General features: G+C 43.2%; 1 pseudogene; it reads left to right on the plus strand.

Moving 5' to 3' along the window:
* Positions 1-12,817: 12,817 nt before the first annotated feature.
* Positions 12,818-16,500, plus strand: part of LOC129657488 (antigen WC1.1-like) — a 60,060-nt pseudogene continuing 56,377 nt past the window's right edge.

Consider the following 16,500-nt stretch of genomic DNA (forward strand, 5'->3'; position numbering starts at 1 on the left):
TGGTGTATTAAATATGAGATGAAGCCTCAGATATTCTAATTGCCTGGATTTCAATAGAGTAGTGCTGACCTGTAATTGTGTCATATGAAAATTGTTCAAAATGAAATATTCTGAATAAATTAACTTTTTGCTGTGCTGTTAACTTAGCAAGCTCCATGTCAAATGCTTTTAGAGGATTGGTCCTCAAATGCCATCTTTCTCAAAGGAAATGTAAGATGAGTGAGCTGACGTGCTTTCTCACCTGTCTTAGAGGCTAATGAGGGCATGCTTACAAGTGCTCCAGGTCACTCTTATTTAGAAAAGGATGTAAACTTGGTCTACATTCACAGACTTCTTCCTAACAAGATGAACTCATGGGGAAAAAAAAAAAAAAAACCGTTCTGAACACCTCTGAGATGTCACATCACCAGTTTGTAACTTGTTCTTGGACACCAGATTGGGTGTGAGTTTCAAAGTGGAAGGTTGGCTGGTGGAAGAGAATGGATACAGCTTTCCTTATCCTGCCTCAATATTCAGAGGCCAAATAAAAATCTAACTGAACATAACTACCTCTTCCTTTTTCATCTCTCATTTATTCCTTTAGTGGATACAGACACCTCTTTGCTCGTATTCCATGTCTGTTTGATTATCCAATACTTATAAATCCATTCTTTCTTCTCCATCTCTTCTTACTATTTCTCTAGGATGCTGCTATTTCTTCTCTCTCCAAGGATCTCTCCTACTAAGTGAATTATAACAGTTCATATATGTCTTCAAGTTGATGGAAGGCAAATTGGTGCTCACCCACACCCTGTATTCAGATGGGACAAGAGAGCAAGAAAGTGGAGACCTAGGCAGAGTGGATCCAGGAGAATGGATGTAGATATAAAGATCAGGAACATTTGGCTATTTATGTTTCAGAGATATGGATGGAGGCATCTGACATGACTGATCTCTTAGAGGAAGAATTTCAGACCAAGGGGCTTCTTTGAAAACATCTATTTTTCAGATGTTTCAAGATTGCTTAAACAGTGTCAGACTTTTTTTTTTTTTTTTTGGCTCCAAAATCACTTCAGATGGTGATTGCAGGCATGAAATTAAAAGACGCTTACTCTTTGGAAGGAAGGTTATGACCAACCTAGATAGCATATTCAAAAGCAGAGACATTACTTTGCCAACAAAGGTCCGTCTTGTCAAGGCTATGGTTTTTCTAGTGGTCATGTATGGATGTGAGAGTTGGACTGTGAAGAAAGCTGAGGGCTGAAGAATTGATGCTTTTGAACTGTGGAGTTGGAGAAGACTCTTGAGAGTCCCTTAGACTGCAAGGAGATCCATCTAGTCCGTCGTAAAGGAGATCAGTCCTGGGTGTTCATTGGAAGGACTGATGCTGAAGCTGAAACTCCAATATTTTGGCCACCTCATGCGAAGAGTTGACTCATTGGAAAAGTCCCTGATGCTGGGAATGCTTAGGGGCAGGAGGAGGAGACAAAAGAGGGTGAGATGGCTTGATGACATCACCAACTCGATGGACATGAGTTTGGGTGAACTCCGGGAGTTGGTGATGGACAGGGAGGCCTGGCGTGCTGTGATTCATGGGGTCACAAAGAGTGGGACACGACTGAGTGAACTGAACTGAACTGAACTGAAAATGTAATTGTGATCCTGCTGTGACTCCTCAGTGTAGAGAGAGCTGTCATGAAGAAGTGACAAAGTAAAGATTATGTTTACACAGCACTACCCCTGCAACCCTCCTGCCCCCCACCTCCACCCCCAGCCAATTCCATTGTGGACACATGGAGAAGCTGCTGAACTAATATAAAACCTGAGAGTGCTGGCCTGGTTGTGAGCTGGACCCACCCAGTTACTTGATTGATGACTCTGGATGGTTTCTAGGGCTCCAACCTATACTCACGCTTGCAGTCTTCATAGTTCTAGGCTGTGCTTGGGGATGGGAAGATGCCCAGGGCTTCTTCCGGGGCAGCTCACATGGCTATTCACTTGGGAAGTGATTAAATAGATGACATATGATGAAATAAGGCACACACACGAAGAAGCTCAGTGAACTCCAAGAAAACACAGATAAACAATGAAATTCAGGAAGACAATATAAGAAGAAAATGAGATTTAAAATAATTTCTCATCATCATTATTATTGTTTTTAATTTTTGGTTGCATGAGTCTTTGTTGCTGCACATGGGCTACTCCAAATGGAGCAAGCAGGCAGAACTCTTCTTTTTGGGCAGCAGGTTTCTCTTTGCATGGCCTTCTCTTATTGTGAACAGGTTCTAGGTACCCAGGCTTCAGGGGCTGCAGCATGGCCTCCTATTTGTGATTTGTGGGTCCTAGAGCTAGAGTAATTACCTAGAGTAATTATTGAGCTAGGGCTCAGTAATTGTTGAGCTAGGGTGTTACTTCACAGAATAAATTCAGATTTTTTTTAAACAGAGATAGAAATCATAAAAAAGGAAGTAAACAGGGAGTTTGCTGATGGTTTAGTGGTTAGGATTCGATGCATTTGCTGCTGTTGTCTGGATTCAATCCCAGTAGGTGAACTGAGATCCCTCAAGCTTTGCAGTGAGGCAAAGAGAATAACAGAAGGAACAAAACAGAAAAAGGAACCAAACAGAGATTCAGCTGCTTAAGATTCAGTTCAGTTCAGTGGTTCAGTCATGTCCAACTCTTTGTGATCCCATGGACCGCAGCATGCCAGGCTTCCCTCTCCATCACCAACTCCTAGAGCTTGCCCAAACTCATGTCCATTGAGTCGGTGATGCCATCATCAAACAGTTTCATCCCCTGCCGTTCCCTTCTCCTCCTGCCCTCAATCTTTCACAGCCTTAGGGTCTTTCCTAATGAGTCAGTTCTTCGCATCAGGTTGTCAAAATATTGGAGTTTCAGCTTCAGCATCAGTCCTTCCAATGAATATTCAGGGCTGATTTCCTTTAGGATGGACTGGTTGGGTCAGTTGCTTAAGACTACAATGAATGAAATGCAACAAAATGAAAAATGCTACCTAGAGCATCAACAACAGCAGAAGACTCTGTAACTTAGAAGGCAGGGCCATTGAGATTACCCAGCCAGGGAACAAAGAAAAAGAGGAATGAAAAAGTGTGAAAGAACTTGTGTGAACTATGGGGTAACATTCACAGAAACAACCTGTACATTATTGGAGTCCCAGAAGGAGAAGAGGGAGAGAAGGACACAGATTGTACTTAAATAATACCAGATAAGTCCCAAATCTGATAAGATTTAGACATCCAAGTTCATGTAGCTAATAGGTCACTCCTCAGAGTTCATTCAAAATGATCATCCCCAAACACATTGCTTGTAATCAAGAAAAAAAGAGAATTTTATAAGCAGCAAGAGAAAAGTAAATGCTTACAAAAAAGAAATTCCCTTAAAAATATCAGTGGACTTTTGAGTAGAAACCTGACTATCCAGGAGAAAAAGGATGATATATTCAAACTTAAGGAAAAAAAAAAGCCTACCAACCAAGAATACTTTTCTCAGGAAGGTTGGTTTTCATAAATGAAGACGATATAAAGACTTGCCCAAACAAACAACAGTTGAGGGAGTTCACCAACATTAGGCTTGTCTTAGAAGATTGCTGAGGGGAGTTCCTCAAACTAAATGAAGGATGCTAATTTTTATATGAAAGAAGTGAAAATATGCAACAGACTTGTAAATGTAAATACTGAACTCAATTCAGCATCCTCTGACATTGTAATATGGTAGTGTGCTAATCAGGTAGCTTTAGTCTAAAGAAAGTATTAAAATAGCTATAGATAAAAGTATTTTGTTAGTGGATATACAGTATAGAGAGAGGTAAATTGTGACATCAAAAACAAAATGCATAGAAGGGGATAAAAAGGTAGAGCTTTTGCATGTCATTGGAATTAATTTGCTATCAGTGTAGTATTTACTGTTGTCCCTCTAAGATGTTTTATGTGAACCATGTGGCAACAAAAATGTAAAAACCTACAGTAGATTCCCAAAAAGTAACAAGAAGGGACTCAAAGAGCAACATTATCCAAATGTATCAGTTCACAGTTCTAACTGTTCTGTAGAACAATTGAGTTGTCCTGGTCTCCACATCATCTTTCAAGATCAGCTGAAGAGGACTCTCCTTCGAAAAGTGAAAGACTAATTAAGCTGTCTGTTATTTTAAGCCAAAGAAATCTTTGGGCACCTCATCTCCTTTCTTATGTCGTATCGATGATGCAGCTGTACTTTTTTAATCACAAATTTTCTTCCTGTGATATTGCTGTGTGGTTTTAATGAAAAAACTGCCAGTGATAAATCATATGAATATCCTGTCTCCTCAGTTGGGTTTGATTAGGACTTATTAAGAAGCCACATGTAGGTATTTTGTGGTTTGTCTTATGTATCCTTAGAGATAGAGATTTGCAGTGTTCGTTGTGACATATTTGTTGGTGATAGCTGCTTGTTTTTGAAAATCAAATTTTGCCTTGCTAATTGCCAGAAACATTTGTCTTTAAAACAAAAATATTAGCTAAATGATGTTCTCAGAAACATTTCTTTATATTTAAGACAATTTATCTTCAATATTTAGTACAGTGCCATTCAGCCATTCAACAAATATTAGCTGAGCATCTGTGAAGTTATAGAGAGGGGAAATATAGAGCTTATACACAGGCACAGGCCTCACTCCAATCCTGGGCCCTGGCAAGGCCTCAGACAATGCCTGCAGACTGCAGGCACCTTGGTTAGCATGCCCAGATTGGGAAGCATTTGATGACAAGGAAAAGAGATCTGTTCACAGAGTCTTTAATGTTAAAGGAGGAACACATTTTGCTGAATTTCCAGTGTTCTTAGGCTGGTCTGTGGGCAGGACATGGCTGCACCAAAGCTCCATGTGCAATAGAGCCTCAGTTCATAGACTTTGAATCTGAGCAATCACTCAGGCTTTGAACTCTGAGTGCCACCCCAGAGGCACTAACCTTAGGTTGCAGTGGTTTAAGAATCACCACCCACAAGAACTCAATAGCTCTGCAGTTGATAATTACATCAGCTCTGAGCAGAGGTGGGTTAATCATGAAGTTAATGAAGCATGTTCTTCAGAGCCTCTCCTTGCACCAGCCCCTTCCAAGTCCCGAGGAGGTCCCTAGGGCTGCAGTTGAAGCAGAGAGGACTCTATGATCCTTGCCCCCTCACTGTGTCTTCTTCCTGCCTTTTGCCTGTGGAAAACTTTAGTCAAAGAATATGTTTAATTGGAGAAGAGAGAAACATGGAAACAAAGGAAAACAGTTAGAGGAGATAAATAATACTAATGTAGTCATTAAGCACAGTCAAGGACCTTTAGTTCTTTCTCAAGGGTTATAGATGATATTCTGAGCCATGTCCTGTGAGCTGTCTTATAGACACAAAACACCAGGTGGAGCAGTGAACTACATGATGACCGCACTGTACCCAGGAGTTGAGCGTCCACAATTCTGAGAACTGACCACGAAGACATGGGAACAAGTACACCCAAGCACTAAAGACCAACTGTACCTAAAACAACCAGTGGATGTTTTGGATGGCATCACTGACTCAATGGACATGAGTTTGAGCAAGTTACAGGAGTTGGTGACGGACAGGGAAGCCTGGTGTACTGTAGTCCATGGGGTAGCAAAGAGTCAGACTCAACTGAGTGACTGAACTGAATTGAAAGTAACCAAGATTACACTAGTCAGACCACTCATGACCAGTTTGAAGATGACTGTACTATTTCTGCATGTAACCCCCCTCCCAATTTGTCTATAAAACTCTCACCACCTGCTTGTCATGGGGGGTGAACATTGGCCTTTGAACAGATGGCTGCCACTGCCCATGCCAGTTGCCAGCATATTAAATAAAGCAAACTTTCTTTTCCACCAACCTGACCTGTTTACTGGCTTTTAAGCAGTGAGCACCCAGGCCACACACACCTACCTTTCGGTAACATGGTCACAAGGAGATAGGCTTTGAATGTGCCATTTTCTTCAGTTGAGGGGGAAAAAAGTCAGCAAAATTATTTCGTATCCAAAGGTGAAGATATTAATTAACTACATAGAGCACTACATCCAGGAATCAGATTTGTTCAGGAAATCAAGAAGAAACTAAAGAGGTTTAGAAAGTACATGCTGCCTTTTCATTAGTACAGGATTGGTGGAAAGTAAAAATATGATGAACTGACTAACTCAGAGCAAAGGAGAGCTGTTTAAGGATGAAGGTTGAGATGCTAAGAGACAAATTTGGGAAACTGAGCCTGACTGTCAGCACAGAGTGATGTAAAAGGAACAGGAGAGGCACCAGGGGTGTGTGCTCTTAAACAGGACTTAGATCTAGTTGTTTGTCAATCAGAAATGGTGACTGAGAACCAACCAGGCCCAACAGAGGATGCAAGCTGACCACCGGAGGGAGTAGCTTGGGATGAAGACACAGAAGGAAGAGGAGATCCAGGAAAGTACCTGATTCATGTGACAGATTCTGTCTTTTTTTCATCTTCCTTCCCCTTTGAATTTGTCAGAATAGACTCTGTTCTGCTACTGGAACAACTGACCCCCCAATCTCAGAGGCAACACATACGTGCATACACACATTCATTACCAGCCTACACATGTACCGTGGTCAGTGAAGCACCATCAACTCGCATGTGCACCTTTTGGAGCACACAACTTCTGGGGCAGAAAAGAGAGAGACTAGAGAGTCGCATGGGGTTTTCATGTCTCCACTTGGAAGAGACACATGTGACACCACCCACGCTTCATTGGCCAGAATGAGTCACTGGGAGCTAGAAAAACAGCTATTTGATGAGTATTATTGTCGATGCCACATCCTTAATAGCAACGCTGTCAGTTTTTTTCTTGCCTTGATAAAGTTTCTGAGCTATAGCCTTGTGCAGAAATTAAATGTGATTGGACCCTCCCCAGAGTGAGATTTGAAAAAGGCATTTTCTATCTGGTTCCTTTGTCTGGTGTGTTTCTGATTCTTTACTCCACTTCAGTCTGTGCCAAGTGGGACTAGTCAGATTTGTGTCTCCCCTATCCCTTTCCCACTCAGCATCATTAACTCTGGGTGATTTTCAGCATTTGTTCATGCATTCATTTCTTTATTTATCCACTATTTGTTAAACTCTTTCTGTGTGTCTTTACTTGACTTTAAAGAGATATTGAAGAGTAAGACACAATACTTGCTGTAAAGAAGCCCCCACTTTAAAGATAGTGGGCAAGATTTTATAGATTAAATAGACACAGTGATAATTTTGAGCTGAAGAAATAAGAAAGAGTTCACAGAGGTGACAACTCTGCGCATTTAAAAATGAGAAGATTTATGAGTTTTCTTTCTGTAGTGGGCTTAAAAATGTGTCCTCTAGAATTCAAATATACATAAATGTAATATACTCTATTTTTATCACTGATTTCATCTTGTGCACTAGCAAGGGATGTTTGTGTGGATTGAAAGTTCCATAACATTAACACAGACTCTCCTATTTAAAATTTGTCCCTCAACTTAGCTTGGATTCATTGTATAATTGTCTTGTCATTTCTAGTTCAAGCTCCCTGCTCAGACTGATTTTTCTATATTTAAGGAGGCACCTTCTTGTCTCTCCTCCCACAGATGGTGTCTGGGGTGGGAGGGCTTCTTTGTTTCCAACAGCAGTGGGGAAGGGTCCTTGGTCTGCATGCTCTCCACTTAGAACCTGCTTGTTTTTAATTTCTTAACTTTGATCTGCTCTTGTCTCTGGGTATCTGATGTTGCACTATGGAGGAGTGAATGAGGCCAATTCAGTGCCATGCTCTTTGTTTGATGTTTCTGGTTACACACTATAAAGGGCTGAACAGAGGTGATGGGCTGGACAACACCAGCTCATAACCTTGCTTTCCTTCATGCCCTGGTGATGAAGTGGTCTTTGGTAAATGAGTCTGTACGAAACTTGGTCCCATCCATGCAAAGAACACAGATGGTGAGGCAGGTCTCCAACGCTTTGGTATAATAACAAAGTTAATAATTTTCCGTTAGAGTTGCATGCCTCTTTATATTTTGTATTTTAGTCACTCTGATTGGTCCTGAGGAAATTTTCCTCAAGCACGAAGTTTTAATTATTAACTTTCCTAGCAAAGAGATTACTAAATCTCTGAAACCACCATATTCTCATGGTGATTTGGGAATAATAATGCTACACGTTGTATTTTTTTACAATCCATAAGGACAAATAGTTAGCCTAAGTCAAAGAACAAGATTTTTTCTGCTCTTTGCTTCTGCACTTCTAATTCAACACAGAAGCTGTTCACATTTTTTATAACAAAATTGCTTCCTGTTACAGTTGTGTGTGGTTTGAATTGAAAACGTGCCAAATGATAAATACGTAAACATCCTGACCATTTGGCCATATCTGATTAAGACCAGAACAGGAGGCTTCATGGTCTTCACCTGTCAGTGCAGTGTGGTTTGTCTTCTTTAATCTTCAGATATGCAAAGAAATTTGCAGCATTTATACATGTTTAGAACTGGCTGTCTCAGCACTGCTCTTGTACTGGGGCTAGGTTGTTTCTGCTGCTGCTGCTGCTAAGTTACTTTAATCGTATCCGACTCTGTGCGACCCCATAGACGGAAGCCCACCAGATTCCCCCGTCCCTGGGATTCTCCAGGCAAGAACACTGGAGTGGGTTGCCATTTCCTTCTCCAATGCATGAAAGTGAAAAGTGAAAGGGAAGTCGCTCAGTCGTGTCCGACTCTTCGCGACCCCATGAACTGCAGCTTACCAGGCTCCTCCGTCCATGGAATTTTCCAGGCAAGAGTACTGGAGTGGGGTGCCATTGCCTTCTCCGAGGTTGTTTCTAGTTATTGTAATTTACTGCATTCATTGCAGAAAGATGTTGAAGTGAACCATATATAGCTCATACCATTTAACAGTATTGAAATGTCATTAAAACAAATGATGCAGCTTGCATTGTACTATTACATCCTCACAACAAGTTAAATTATTTCTCAAAAGATTTCTTTTTGATTGAAATGATTTGTGTAAAATATCAGGCTGACATTCATTCATTCAGGTACACAAAAGACATCATTTAGGATTTTTAATTAGCCAGACATTGGGGATATGAAGGGGAATTAGATGCAAAATGTTTTGCCAAGTACATTCGAGTTTATAAAGTAAAATGATTAAGTAAGCAAGTTAATTCACAAAAGCTCTCCAATGGTAAGATTGAGGTTCTTGACCATTTGCATGGGGCACAGAGAGAAGGGGTGATGTGTAGAAGACTCACAACTCTGATTGTCACCAATCACCATCACAGCCTATAGTTCCTGAGAGAATTCCAAGAGCCACAGCCAAGGCTCCAGGTAACAGAATTGAATTCCTGTTCTAGAGTCCTGGGATTCCTGAGACGAGATGGTGGGTGATGCCCTAACTCTGCTTCTTTACTACTACTGTGTGTGTGTGTGTGTGTGTGTGTGTGTGTTAGTCACTCAGTTATGACTAACTCTTTGCGACTCCATGGACGGTAGCCCTTCCAGGCTCCTCTGCCCATGGGATTCCTCAGCCAAGAATATTGAAGTGCGTTGCCATTTCCTTCTCCAGAGGATCTTCCTGACCCAGGGATCAAACTCAGATCTTCTGCATTGCAGGCAGATTCTTTACCATCTGAGTCATCAGGAAGGCAAGATAACAGTAGTACATAATACTACTACTATGTACTACTGTTATTGTCTGAAAAATTCCATGGACAGAGGAACCTGGTGGGCTACAGTCCATGGGGTCGCAGAGTCGGCCATGACTGAGCACATCAGCGTCAGCGCATGTACTGCTGTGAACTAGTGTTGTAATATCACGTGCTCATGCCAACTCACTTAATCCTCAGCAAAACTCAGTAATCTAGGCACGATCACAACACTCCTTTTACTAATCAGAGAGTGTAAGAACCCTGTTCAAGGTCCACACATGGCATGCAGCTAAACTGTGAGTCAAGACCAGGCAGTCTGGCTCCCCAGTCTGTTCTCCTGACCCCTGCCTTCCACTCTCTCAAGTTCACTGTGGACACAGCTGGGTTAGTGTCCTCTCTAAAACTTTCCTTCTCAAATCTTGAATGAGATTGGACACTGAGATTTTCTTATGTGTCAGAGAAGAAGTAACTTCTTCCAAGGGTGAGTTGGTCCATGTTGACCCTGTACCCCCAGCTCTGGGGTAGAGGGTGCTGCCTGGGGACAGCCTGCCAGCCCTGAGTTAGCCTCTCCTTTCCAGCCCCTCCTTCCCTACAACAGAGTATGGAACCCTCAACATTGTCTTACCTGTGAGATCTAAATCCCAAGGTGAGTGAGACCGTGTGTACCTTGTTCACTAAATGCATCTGTGTGTCATCCCGTGGGAGGGATACTCGACCCCAGAAAGCACGTCCTGTGTTCTAGGTGTCTGTCCTGTGGTTTCTGGTGATGCTGTGGAGTCCATAACTGGGTAAGGAATGATGACTTTGGGCCCAGAGGGAGTAGAGCATCAATTCTAAGTAACTGAGCAGATCTTGGTCCTTCTCCAGCCCCTGACTTTAAATTTTGGTTTTGATATTTATAATCAGTTTTTATCATTAATGTGTTAAAGGTCCAGATATAGGAGATGGGGCTCAGGTACAGTCACTGGGCTTGAGAGTGAGAGGACCAGATGACAAGGAAGTGAATCTTGTATAAATAATGGGTAAATATTAACATATTTAGAGGGAGGAAAGCTTGTGTTTAATTATCTTTTCTCCTGAGTCTCAAGAAGAAAAGATGGGTAATACAGGACAGAGAAGCCGTGTCTGCAGACCAGGATGAGGGTCCTTCTGGTGTGGGATGTGGCAGGGCTGTTAAATGGCCAGCAGCTGCCCTGGGTGTTGGCCAGGCTGAGACATTAAGGTGGGCATGTGTGTGTGGCTCATGAAGCTGTCTCTGAGCTCTGGTGGGGACCCTGGGGCCTGTGTGTCACAGATGCTTCCTTCCACGTCTGTGCTGAAAAGACAGAGTCAGGATGAGGGGGCCTCAGTCTGGGGTTGTTTGGACCATAGGGCTGCATCATGGGAATCTTGAGCCTGAGGGGGCATGAGGAAAGGGGGCAGCACATTAGTGACCTTGAATTTTGATGGGGGAGCTCTCTCTTGCATCCCTTATGGTCCTTCTCTGTTCTATACTCATCCCAGGATTACTTTCTGGGAAGTATCTGAGAGCTTCTCTGATCGGTGGAAACAAAACAAGGCATCAGTGGCTATACTGGACATCAGTCCCTTCTGCTTGTATCTGTCCCATCAACCTACCTGGGATTCCATTCTTGCCGCCACCTTTCTTCTTAAATGCAAAACTGAGAAGGTGGGGTCAACTGATGGTTCCAGGAAGCATGAACCCCTTCTATTCTCTGCTTCACTCGACCCTTCTTTCCCCATCACATGCAGCTATCATGTAGAAGACTTTCTATTTCCCCTTCTGTCTGGAGCTGTTGCCTTAAATTACATTTTGCATCATCTTTAGTTATGGTTTATAATACAAATGTATTCTGAATCTTATCAAACCATACTCTTGGCTTATGAGTAGGATAAATGTGAAGTTTAGAAAACTTTAGTCTTTCTAAACTATAATTTTCTTGTTGTTGTTTAGTTCCTTAGTTGTGTCTGACTCTCTTCAATGCGATGGACTGCACTGGACATGAAAGGACCACCAGGCCCTTCTGTCCACAGAATTCTCCAGGCCAGAACACTGGAGTGGGTTGCCATTTCCTTATCCAGGGGATCTTCCTGACCCAGGGATCAAACCCACATCTCCTGCTTTGTGGGCAGATTCTTTACTGCTGAGCCATCAGGGAAGCTCTGCGCTTTCTTCTAGAGATCCCTGCTACAATTTTGGAAGACTAGAGTTCAATGATGATTCCTCCTCTGTTTGTTTCCTTTAATAGCAATCTCTTTCTCTGCATAAACATTTTTTGGTGACTAGCTGAAAGAGATACTTCACATAAAATGAAATGCAATAAAGGGACAGAGATTTAACATGTCTGAACGTCCCTATAGGGAACCCGCCTGCCAGTGCAGGAGACACAGGTGACATGGTTTTGATCCTTGAGTCAGAAAGATCCCTTTAGAAGGAAATAGTCACTGACTCCAGTACTCTTGCATGGGAAATCCGCTGGACAGAGGAGGTTGCCGAGCTACAGTGCAGGGGTTGCAAAGAGTCAGACACGACTGAGCACGCAGGCACGTGCTCCAGGACCCAATCTCCAGATCATTCTGAGAAGGGGGAAAAGACCTGCAATCTCATCCCCCCAACTTGATGGGTCTCACTTCATGCCTCCACAGTCACCTGTGAATTCATGTACATCTGGCCCTCATTTTCTGCTGACCTGATAAATATTATTGTATTTCAAGACTTCTTGTAGGTCTCTGCTTCCACCCTGAGCTCAGTGCTGGGGAAAATCATTACTTGATTGTACAAAAGATATTCTCCATGGGTCAACAGATCCCACACCCAGACCCTGTGAGATCCCACAGTCTGCAGATGTTGACCAGGGTGATTAGGAGAGAGAAAGGCACTCATGGTTTTTGATGCACCTTTTCTATCCCAGTCCCGGTCATGGGACCCGGCTCTCAGGACCATGGAAGCAGGAGGTCAAAGGACCGTGTTGCTCATATAAGGAGATGTGGAAGATTCAGAAGCTCATTGGTGTTCAGAAAGGGGCAGATGCAGCCTCCGATAGTGGCTGAAATGGTGAAAGGTGTTGCTATTGGCTCTCAGGAGGGAGGGTGTAAGGGGTGGTCTATATAGACCCCGTTGGCACCCTGACGCTCCTCACAGGCTGATCCTGCAGCTGGGACTGTGACCTTGAGGACGTGGGGTCAGGATGGCTCTGGGCACACATCTCTCCCTGTGGGGACACTGTGTCCTCCTCCTCGTCACCGTGGTGGGTGATCAAGGTAAGGAATGCCCCTTTGTCCTGGGTCCACAGCAGAGAGTGGACATTGTGGTGAAAGGAAAGGTGTCTGGATCTGTGGAGCCACGGTCTCAGTATTTTTGACCAAAAAGGAGCCACGATGACTGTGAACACTGGTCCGTCTCCTGTGGGGGGTCCATTGGTCATAGTGGCAGATTTTACAGAGCTGTGAGGTTTGGTCTAGACTGAGCTGGGTCAGCCTGAGTCCCTCCACTGTCTCCCTTGTTCTCAGGGAGCTTCTAGGAGTCCCAGTGGCTCCCAGTATGTGGAAGCTCCAGCCACTGACCTCAGCTGGGACTCTGGGCTGTTCCCACATACTCCATGTGCCTGGTGTGTGAGCACTCCTGCTGGGTCCCCATGTTTCCTGTGTCTGTGTTCCTGTAGGCTCTGTATGTGTGTGTGTGTGTGAAGGTAAGGAGTATGTGAGGGTGTGTGTTTGTAAGGGTATGAGGAGTATGTCTGTGAGTATGTGAAGAATGTGTGAGGGTGTGTGTATGTGAAGGTGTGTGTATGTGTGAATAGAATATGTGAGTGAGGGTGTGAAGAGTGCGTGTGTTTGTGGACTGTGTGAGGAGTTTGTGAGGGTATGTGATGTGTGTGTGTGTGAGGGTGTGTGTGTGTGTGCTTGTGTGTGTAAGGGGGTGGTATAGTCTGTGTGACAGGAACGGGGCTGCTGAGCAGGGACTGAGTCCGTTGGTCTGTGAAGCACACAGGGTGTCCACAGGGCTGGGTGTCATGCCGCTGCATGTGACCAGATCAGAGATAATGGCGCACCTTCCTGCCTCTCTCTGGCTCGTCTCCCCCATCCCCTGGGCTCCCCTCTGCTTGTTGCCCTGTCTGCCCAGCACTGGGCTCTATGAGAGGCTCTGCTTGCTGGCTTCACCTGTTCCCACCAGGTGTTCATTGTGGAGCAGAGGAGCCTGCAGCCAGGAGAGGGGACCTTTTGTCTGTAGAGATCAGATGAAGCACAGCCTCAGGTGTATAAGTTCCCAAGTCCCTGCCCTGGTCCCTGTGATGTTTTCTGATGTGCTGGGGGCCTGGGACGGTCCTTTCCCCTCCCAAGATCTGCTGTGACTCTGTAGGGAGCACTTTCTCTCATTCCCTCTCCTGTCCCTCCCTGGCGCTGCTTTCCACTGAGTGAGGTGGAGTGTGTTAATCTTTCTTCAGGGTCTGCAGGGTTTCCTTGGACAAATCCGCTGATCTCCTTATGGGAGTCCTCTTGGGTGACAGAATTTTTTCTTCTCTTTAGACCTTTAGAATTCTTTGTCTTTGCATTTGGACAGTTAACTCTGTGAGTCTTAGAAAAGGTTGCTTTGGATTGAAATTTTGGGGTGACTTATTAGCTTCTTGAACTTAGATGTCCAGATCTTTCCCTAGGTTTGGGAAATTCTCAGCCTGTGTTTTCTCCCTTCTGTTTTAATTATTTATTTTGGCTGTGCTAGGTCTCCTTCCTTGCACACAGGATTTCTCTAGCTGTGGGAAGCAGGGGCTACTCCTCGCTGCAGTGCACAGACTTCTCACTGCAGTGGCTTCTCTTGCTGGAGACCACAGGCTCTAGGTGCACAGGTTTCAGTAGCTGTGGCACACTGGCTTAGTTGCCCTGTGGCATGTGGAATCTTCCTGGACCAGGGATTGAACTGATGTCCCCTGCACTGGCAGGTGGACTCTTATCCACTGCACCACCAGGAAGTCCTCAGCCCTTAATTCTTTTCTCCCTCACTTCTCCTGCCCTGACTCCATTGCATACATTGTTCCTCTTCATGGTGTCCATAGTTCCCACTGGCTTTCTATATTCCTTTCATTCTCTTTTTGCTTCTCTATGTGGATACTTTCAACTGATCTTTCTTCAACCTCATTGATTCTTTTTTCTTTTTCATTCCCTTGGTCAAGTCTGTTGTTGAATCTCTGTATTGAACTTTTCAGATTACTCATTATATTGTGTGGATGCTAAGTCGCCTCAGTCATGTCTGAATCTTTGTGACCCTATGGACTGTACACTTTTCTGTCCATGGGATTCTTCAGGCAAGAATACTGAAGTGGGTTGCCTTGCCCTCCTCCAGGGGATCTTCTGGACCCAGGGATTGAACCTGAGTCTCTTACATCTCCTGCATTTGCAGGTGGCTTCTTTACCACTAGTGCCAACTGGGAAGCCCATTCATTTATTATTCAGTTTCAAAATATCTGGTTAGTTCTTTTTTAAAAAATATTTTATATATCTTTATTGTTCTTATTTTATTTGCATTGTTTTATTGGTATCATTAAATATTTGAGTTATCTTGTAACACTCTGATCATCTTTTGAAGTATTATTTTGAATTCTTTGTCGGGCAATTCCTGGATCTCCATTACTTTGAGCCAGTTACAGGAGGTTTTTTTTTATAGTTCTGTTATTTTTTTTTATTTTTATTTTATTTTTAAACTTTACAATATTGTATTGGTTTTGCCATATATCAACATGAATCCGCCACAGGTATACACGTGTTCCCCATCCTGAACCCTCCCAGTGCACCAGCCTCAAGCATCCAGTATCGTTCATCGAACCTGGACTGGCAATTCATTTCATATGGGATATTACTCATGTTTCAATGCCATTCTCCCAAATCATCCCACCCTCTCCCTCTCCGTCTCCCACAGAGTCCACAAGACTGTTCTATATATCAGTGTCTCTTTTGCTGTCTCGTATACAGGGTTATTGTTGCCATCTTTCTAAATTCCATATATATGTGTTAGTATACTGTATTGGTGTTTTTCTTTCTGGCTTACTTCACTCTGTATAATAGGCTCCAGTTTCATCCACCTCATTAGAACTGATTCAAATGTATTCTTTTTAATGGCTGAGTAATACTCCATTGTGTATATGTACCACTGCTTTCTTATCCATTCATCTGCTGATGGACATCTAGGTTGCTTCCATGTCCTGGCTATTATAAACAGTGCTGTGATGAACATTGGGGTACACGTGTCTCTTTCAATTCTGGTTTCCTCAGTGTGTATGCCCAGCAGTGGGATTGCTGGGTCATAAGGCAGTTCTATTTCCAGTTTTTTAAGGAATCTCCACACTGTTCTCCATAGTGGCTGTACTAGTTTGCATTCCCACCAACAGTGTAAGAGGGTTCCCTTTTCTCCACACCCTCTCCACCATTTATTGCTTGTAGACTTTTGGATCGCAGCCATTCTGACTGGCATGAAATGGTACCTCATAGTGGTTTTGAATTGCATTTCTCTGATAATAAGTGATGTTGAGCATCTTTTCATGTGTTTGTGAGCCATCTGTATGTCTTCTTTGGAGAAATGTCTATTTAGTTCTTTGGCCCATTTTTTGATTGGGTCATTTATTTTTCTGGAATTGAGCTGTAGGAGTTGCTTGTACATTTTTGAGATTAGTTGTTTGTCAGTTGCTTCATTTGCTATTATTTTCTCCCATTCTGAAGTCTGTCTTTTCATCTTGCTTATAGTTTCCTTTGTTGTGCAGAAGCTTTTAAGTTTAATTAGGTCCCACTTGTTTATTTTTGCTTTTATTTCCAATATTCTGGGAGGTGGGTCATAGAGAATCCTGCTGTGATGTATGTCGGAGAGAGTTTTGCCTATGTTCTC

This window comes from Bubalus kerabau, chromosome 1 (genome assembly GCF_029407905.1).
Source record: "Bubalus kerabau isolate K-KA32 ecotype Philippines breed swamp buffalo chromosome 1, PCC_UOA_SB_1v2, whole genome shotgun sequence".
Taxonomy (NCBI): domain Eukaryota; kingdom Metazoa; phylum Chordata; class Mammalia; order Artiodactyla; family Bovidae; genus Bubalus; species Bubalus kerabau.